The sequence below is a fragment of the Palaemon carinicauda genome, chromosome 45, assembly GCF_036898095.1.
Source record: "Palaemon carinicauda isolate YSFRI2023 chromosome 45, ASM3689809v2, whole genome shotgun sequence".
Taxonomy (NCBI): Eukaryota; Metazoa; Arthropoda; class Malacostraca; order Decapoda; family Palaemonidae; genus Palaemon; species Palaemon carinicauda.
In genome coordinates, this window is record NC_090769.1 from 22,414,202 (window position 1) to 22,421,921 (window position 7,720).

Consider the following 7,720-nt stretch of genomic DNA (forward strand, 5'->3'; position numbering starts at 1 on the left):
GCATAGAAATGTATTCAGGTTTTTTGTAATTTATTGCATGAAATTTACTTATTGTTATTAAGGTTGTAGTGTCCTACTAAAAACATTACTGCCTGACGATCACAGTGTTTGCAACCTCACCATCCTTGTGAGCTAGGGATGGGGTTTTTTCGGGGAGCCTTTAGGTCTACCTGCTGAGTTTTCAGCAGCCATTGCCTGGTCCTCCTTGGTCTTAGCTTCGATGGGAGGGGATTTGGGCACTGATATTGATATATGGTCAGTCTCTAGGGCATTGTCCTGCTAGCTAGGGCATTGTTTTTAATTTGTTTTAATATGAGAAGCAGGAACGTATAGGGCCACTCGAAGGTGATAGGATGTGTAACGGCTCCTTACTTATCCTTCCCCTTAGTGGAGTAGACTGGGTAAGGTCTATATGGGGTGCAGATATCTAGGGTTATCTTAGGATACGTCCCTGATTATACAAGATATCTTCGGATAGTCGTTTCCGGGGCTTGGGACCCTGTGATACCTGACGGTAATTCTCTTGTATTACCAATCGCAGAAATATTATACTGTAGAAGTTGCCAGAAGGAACTTCCATCAGGACAACATGGCAATCTCAACCAAAATAGATTTTCCCGACATCAAAATCCCTTTCATGTGCTGCTTCCTCCGGTGCCTTAGATGACCGCGGAGGTAGCAGCAGTAGGGGATTCAGCATTATGAAGCTTCATCTGTGGTGGATAATGTGGGAGGGTGGGCTGTGGCACCCTAGCAGTACCAGCTGAACTCGGCTGAGTCCCTGGTTAGGCTGAAGGAACGTAGAGAGTAGAGGTCCCCTTTTTGTTTTGTTTCTTTGTTGATGTCGGCTACCCCCCAAAATTGGGGGAAGTGCCTTGGTATATGGATGGATGGATGGATAATATAATATTGGTAAAACAAATTGGAGAACTAAATTACTGTTGTACAAAGAAAAATTGATTGGATAGAAATATAAGTTGGTGAGTCAAGAAGGAAATAAAAAATTACTGTAACATTATTAGTATGTAGCCAAAAAGATGATTTATTACAAAATTGAAATTGTATAAAATAATTTGGTAAACTGGTAGAGAAAAAAAATTGTCATAACAGTTGTTAGTTTAGCTACATGTCTGGAGAATAGGCTGTTAGCACTTTTCATCATAATAAAAAAGTAATTAGATCAATGTTATGGGGGCAGATGTTACCTGAATCTGATGCTGGCAACTGTACCCTATTGTAGGCAATACACATCAAGGGGCTTTCCTTAAGGAGTTACTGTAATGCTATCAAGTCCATTACTGGAGGGTCTTTGGAGCATTCTTGTGACCCAGTAAGCACTAGGGAGTTAATGCTATCAAGTCCATTACTGGAGGGTCTTAGGAGCATTCTTGTGACCCAGTGAGCACCAGGGAGTTGATGCTATCAAGTCCATTACTGGAGGGTCTTTGGAGCATTCTTGTGACCCAGTAAGCACCAGGGAGTTGATGCTATCAAGTCCATTACTTGAGGGTCTTTGGAGCATTCTTGTGACCCAGTAAGCACCAGGGAGTTGATGCTATCAAGTCCATTACTTGAGGGTCTTTGGAGCATTCTTGTGACCCAGTAAGCACCAAAGAGTTGATGCTATCAAGTCCATTACTTGAGGGTCTTTGGAGCATTCTTGTGACCCAGTAAGCACCAGGGAGTTGATGCTATCAAGTCCATTACTTGAGGGTCTTTGGAGCATTCTTGTGACCCAGTAAGCACCAAAGAGTTGATGCTATCAAGTCCATTACTTGAGGGTCTTTGGAGCATTCTTGTGACCCAGTAAGCACCAAAGAGTTGATGCTATCAAGTCCATTACTTGAGGGTCTTTGGAGCATTCTTGTGACCCAGTAAGCACCAGGGAGTTGATGCTATCAAGTCCATTACTTGAGGGTCTTTGGAGCATTCTTGTGACCCAGTAAGCACCAGAGAGTTGATGCTATCAAGTCCATTACTTGAGGGTCTTTGGAGCATTCTTGTGACCCAGTAAGCACCAGAGAGTTGATGCTATCAAGTCCATTACTTGAGGGTCTTTGGAGCATTCTTGTGACCCAGTAAGCACCAAAGAGTTAATGCTATCAAGTCCATTACTTGAGGGTCTTTGGAGCATTCTTGTGACCCAGTAAGCACCAAAGAGTTAATGCTATCAAGTCCATTACTTGAGGGTCTTTGGAGAATTCTTGTGACCCAGTAAGCACCAGAGAGTTAATGCTATCAGGTCCATTACTTGAGGGTCTTTGGAGTAATCCTGTGACCTAATTAGCACTTTCAGTGTATCTGACCTTGCCACCATTCCTTTTTATTATCCAACTCTTTTTAACTTTTAACTAAGTAGTGTAACTACAAGGAATATGTAGGCCTGCATGGGCAATGGATACCGTCACTGCCCTCAGCCCGTAGATGTAGGCCTATACCCCAATTTCATAAATCCGTCCATCCACACAATGTGTAGTACTGTCAGCGTGCCTCACTCATTATACTGTATGCATTACTTAAGGGTCTTCGTAGAATGCCTTTGACCAATAATTGCACCTACTTTTTAGCATACTTTACCCCTGATCCCTCTACACTTCTCCAGCTTGCTGTCCAACCTCTTGAACCTTCATTTAAAAATATAAAGATCACTCATGAATGACAGAAGCAACGGACGGACCATATACACATGAGATCAGGTCCCAAGACCCTATCAAGGTAGGACCAATGAGGGCCAGGCAATGGCTGCTGGTGATTCAGCAGGTAGACTTGTAGGTACTCCCAAACAATAAGGACCCCATGCCTTGCTCACAATGATGGTGAGGCTACTACAAGAAACTATCGAGCTCGAGTAGTTCTCGAACCCCCGCGCAACAGATTGCCAAGCAGAGACGTTTCCAATAGGGCAATTGCAGAGTTTTTCCCTAGTTGACGTTTCCAATAGGGCAATTGCAGAGTTTTTCCCTAGATGACATTTCCAATAGGGCAACTGCAGAGTTTTTCCCTAGTTGACGTTTCCAATAGGGCAACTGCAGTTTTTCCCTAGTTGACGTTTCCAACAGGGCAACTGCAGAGATTTTCCCTAGTTGACGTTACCAATAGGGCAACTGCAGAGTTTTTCCCTAGTTGACGTTACCAATAGGGCAATTGCAGAGTTTTTCCCTAGTTGACGTTTCCAATAGGGCAATTGCAGAGTTTTTCCCTAGTTGACATTTCCAATAGGGCAATTGCAGAGTTTTTCCCTAGTTGACATTTCCAATATGGCAATTGCAGAGTTTTTCCCTAGTTGATATTTCCAATAGGGCAATTGCAGAGGTTTCCCTAGTTAAAGTTTCCAATAGGGCAGCTGCAGAGTTTTTCCCTAGTTGATGTTACCAATAGGGCAATTGCAGAGTTTTTCCCTAGTTGACGTTACCAATAGGGCAATTGCAGAGTTTTTCCCTAGTTGACGTTTCCAATAGGGCAATTGCAGAGTTTTTCCCTAGTTGACGTTTCCAATAGAGCAACTGCAGAGTTTTTCCCTAGTTGACATTTCCAATAGGGCAATTGCAGAGTTTTTCCCTAGTTGACATTTCCAATATGGCAATTGCAGAGTTTTTCCCTAGTTGATATTTCCAATAGGGCAACTGCAGAGGTTTCCCTAGTTAAAGTTTCCAATAGGGCAGCTGCAGAGTTTTTCCCTAGTTGATGTTACCAATAGGGCAATTGCAGAGTTTTTCCCTAGTTGACATTTCCAATATGGCAATTGCAGAGTTTTTCCATAGTTGATATTTCCAATAGGGCAATTGCAGAGTTTTTCCCTAGTTGACGTTTCCAATAGGGCAATTTCAGATTTTTTCCCTAGTTGACGTTTCCAATAGGGCAATTGCAGAGTTTTCCCTAGTTGACGTTTCCAATAGGGCAACTGAGGAGTTTTTCCCTAGTTGACGTTTCCAATGGGGCAACTGCAGAGTTTTTCCCTAGTTGACGTTTCCAATAGGGAAATTGCAGAGTTTTTCCCTAGTTGACGTTTCCAATAGGGCAACTGCAGAGTTTTTCCCTAGTTGACTTTTCCAGTAGGGCAATTGCAGAGTTTTTCCCTAGTTGACGTTTTCAATAGGGCAATTGCAGAGATTTTCCCTAGTTGACATTTCCAATAGGGCAATTGCAGAGTTTTTCCCTAGTTGACATTTCCAATATGGCAATTGCAGAGTTTTTCCCTAGTTGATATTTCCAATAGGGCAATTGCAGAGTTTTTCCCTAGTTGACGTTTCCAATAGGGCAATTTCAGATTTTTTCCCTAGTTGACGTTTCCAATAGGGCAATTGCAGAGTTTTCCCTAGTTGACGTTTCCAATAGGGCAACTGAGGAGTTTTTCCCTAGTTGACGTTTCCAATGGGGCAACTGCAGAGTTTTTCCCTAGTTGACGTTACCAATAGGGCAATTGCAGAGTTTTTTCCCTAGTTGACGTTACCAACAGGGCAACTGCAGAGTTTTTCCCTAGTTGACGTTACCAATAGGGCAATTGCAGAGTTTTTCCCTAGTTGACGTTACCAACAGGACAACTGCAGAGTTTTTCCCTAGTTGACGTTTCCAATAGGGCAACTGAGGAGTTTTTCCCTAGTTGACGTTTCCAATAGGGCAACTGCAGAGTTTTTCCCTAGTTGAACATCAACAGAGACGACTCCTGGCCCACATACCCCTACTTTATAAATCCAGTTAAATAGATTAAAATAAGTGTTGGGCTAAATGTCAAGGAAGGGATGAAATGGAAGGCTTCCCTTTGCCCAGGAAGTGTTAGAGCAGATGAAGCAGTCAACGAGCTGTTGATGAATGACTGGTGTGGTCTAATCATGTGGTTAATCTGGCCCTCTCTCTCTCTCTCTCTCTCTCTCTCTCTCTCTCTCTCTTCCCTTAAACGGGAAGGTGTATGGTAGAACATGCATGAATCTCTCTCTCTCTCTCTCTCTCTCTCTCTCTCTCTCTCTCTCTCTCTCTCTCTCTCTCCTTAAACTGGAAGGTGTATGGTAGAACATGTATGAATCTCTCTCTCTCTCTCTCTCTCTCTCTCTCTCTCTCTCTCTCTCTCCTTAAACGGGAAGGTGTATGGTAGAACATATATGAATCTCTCTCTCTCTCTCTCTCTCTCTCTCTCTCTCTCTCTCTCTCTCTCTCCTTAACCCTGGATAGGTACGGTCCTCGGACACCCCTTTAAGGGTATACTCGGACGCGAACGACCCCGACGCCAAAAAAAAATTCTTGAAAAATCAGTTTTTGCAGTAACCTCCTTTTTTCTTTTGCCAAAAAAAACTTCAATGAATGCTTAAAACAACTGTAAAGATAAATACTACTCATCTGCAGAAAAACTATTTATTATAAATATTTTAAAAAATTAATTAGAAAAAAAAAAAGACCTGACATAAAAATTCATAAAAAAAAAGTTTATACATATATACACAAATCCTTTTAGGAATTGATTCTTGAATGTTTAGGACACATCTTGATGTATTTTGGATGAAGTCAGACCCATGGAGGTGAAGATCTGAAATGAGAAAAAAAGGGTAACTTTTTTTTGGCCAAAAAAAATTGTCCAAATTTCATGAATTTTTTTGGGTACCCAAATGAAATAGGAAGTGGCTAATTTTTTTAGGGAATAAACATATGTTATCCTAAAATAGAAATATGTAAAAAAATCTTCATTATTTTGTAAATTACATTTATATCAGGGGCCATATCTAAAGGTAATTTTTTGAGTACTTGGAAATTTCGTAAAAAAAATACATATATTTAATATATAATATGATATTTATGCAGGTAAAAATATACCAAAATATCACAAATTCTATAGGGAACAAGAATATATATAGATAGGGCAGCTTACGCTTCGGATATGTCCACAAAATGGCCGCCAACCACACTGACTCAGACTCCCTAATCTGCCACTTGAAATGTAGGAAGGGTATGTCAATTTCAAGGTGTTATTTACTAATCTAATTATTATTGGATATGCATAAAAATTGTATGGTGGGTTGCTGGATAATTGTCGATTATTTTACGTTTATAAAATTAAAATTCTGACCCAAAAAATTTTTTTTGAAGGGAAATAAAATCGAAAAAAAAAATGTAAAACAATATTTTAGCTAAAAAAATTTGATGATATTCAATCAAAAAAAAAGTAAACAAAATTTTCCGACAAATAAACATCTAGAGGAATCATTACTCTGTGATAGTTCCTTAGTACGTAGTAATTTTGAAAGAATTGGGAAAAAACGAAAAAATGGCAATCACCGGAAAATCGAACACATACCTATATATACGCCATATCTGGGTAAAAAAAAAGATAGGCATGGGTAGCCAGATCATCTAGAAACACTTTCCAACACTATAAAAATATAAGTTTTGCGACACTACTTGCCAATTCCTTACGGTAACATGACTAAGCAAAAAAAATGCAAAACAAATAAAAAGGGGCACTCGTGGAAAAATGGCCATTCTAATATACGGCATTTCAGAAAAAAAAAATTTCAGCCACGTGCTAGGCAAACCATCAAGGCATATTTTCCGATAAATAAACATATAAATGAAATATTACTCTGTGATAGTTCCTTAGTACGTAGTAATTTTGAAAGAAATGGGAAAAAAACGAAAAAATGGCAATCACAGGAAAATCGAACACATACTTATATATACGCCATATCTGGCTAAAAAAAAAAATAGGCATGGGTAGCCAGATCATCTAGAAACACTTTCCAACACTATAAAAATATAAGTTTTGCGACACTACTTGCCAATTCCTTACGGTAACATGACTAAGCAAAAAAATGCAAAACAAATAAAAAGGGGCACTCGCGGAAAAATGCCCAACATTCTAATATACGGCATCTCAGATAAAAAAAAAAGACATGCACGTGTTAGCCCAACCATCAAGGCACACTTTCTAACACAAACATGAAAAAAAAATCAATAATATACGGCAATTCCTTACTACGTAGTAAATTTTTACAAATATTGAAAAAAAAAAACAGAAATTGGCAACCGCAGTTAAATACCCAATATACCAATAACTACGTCGTATCTGACAAAAAAAAAAATCACGCATGGGTAGCCAGATCATCTAGACACACCTTTCCAACATTAAAAAAGCAAAAGTTTTACGACACTATTTCGCAATATCTTACGGAAAAATGACTTGGCAAAAAAATTAAAAAAAATTAAAAAGGGACACTCGCGGTAAAATGCCCGACATTCTAATATACGACATCTCAGATAAAAAAAAAGACATGCACGTGTTAGCCCAACCATCAAGGCACACTTTCTAACACATAAACATGAAAAAAAAAATGAATAATATACGGCAATTCCTTACTACGTAGTAATTTTTACAAATATTGAAAAAAAACAGAAATTGGTAACCGCAGTTAAATACCCAATATACCAATAACTACGTCGTATCTGACAAAAACAAAGTCATGCATGGGTAGCCAGATCATCTAGACACACTTTCCAACACTAAACAAGCAAAAGTTTTTACGACACTATTTGGCAATATCTTACGGAAAAATGACTTGGCAAAAAAATGAAAAAAAATGAAAAAGGGGCACTCGCGGTAAAATGGTCCTCGTGGTGATGAACGACATTTTAACTAAAAAAAAAAAACATGCACATGGTAGCCAAACAATCCACCAAGACTTTCCACAACTGATAACCTATACAAGTTGCACCATTCTACGACAATTTCATAATA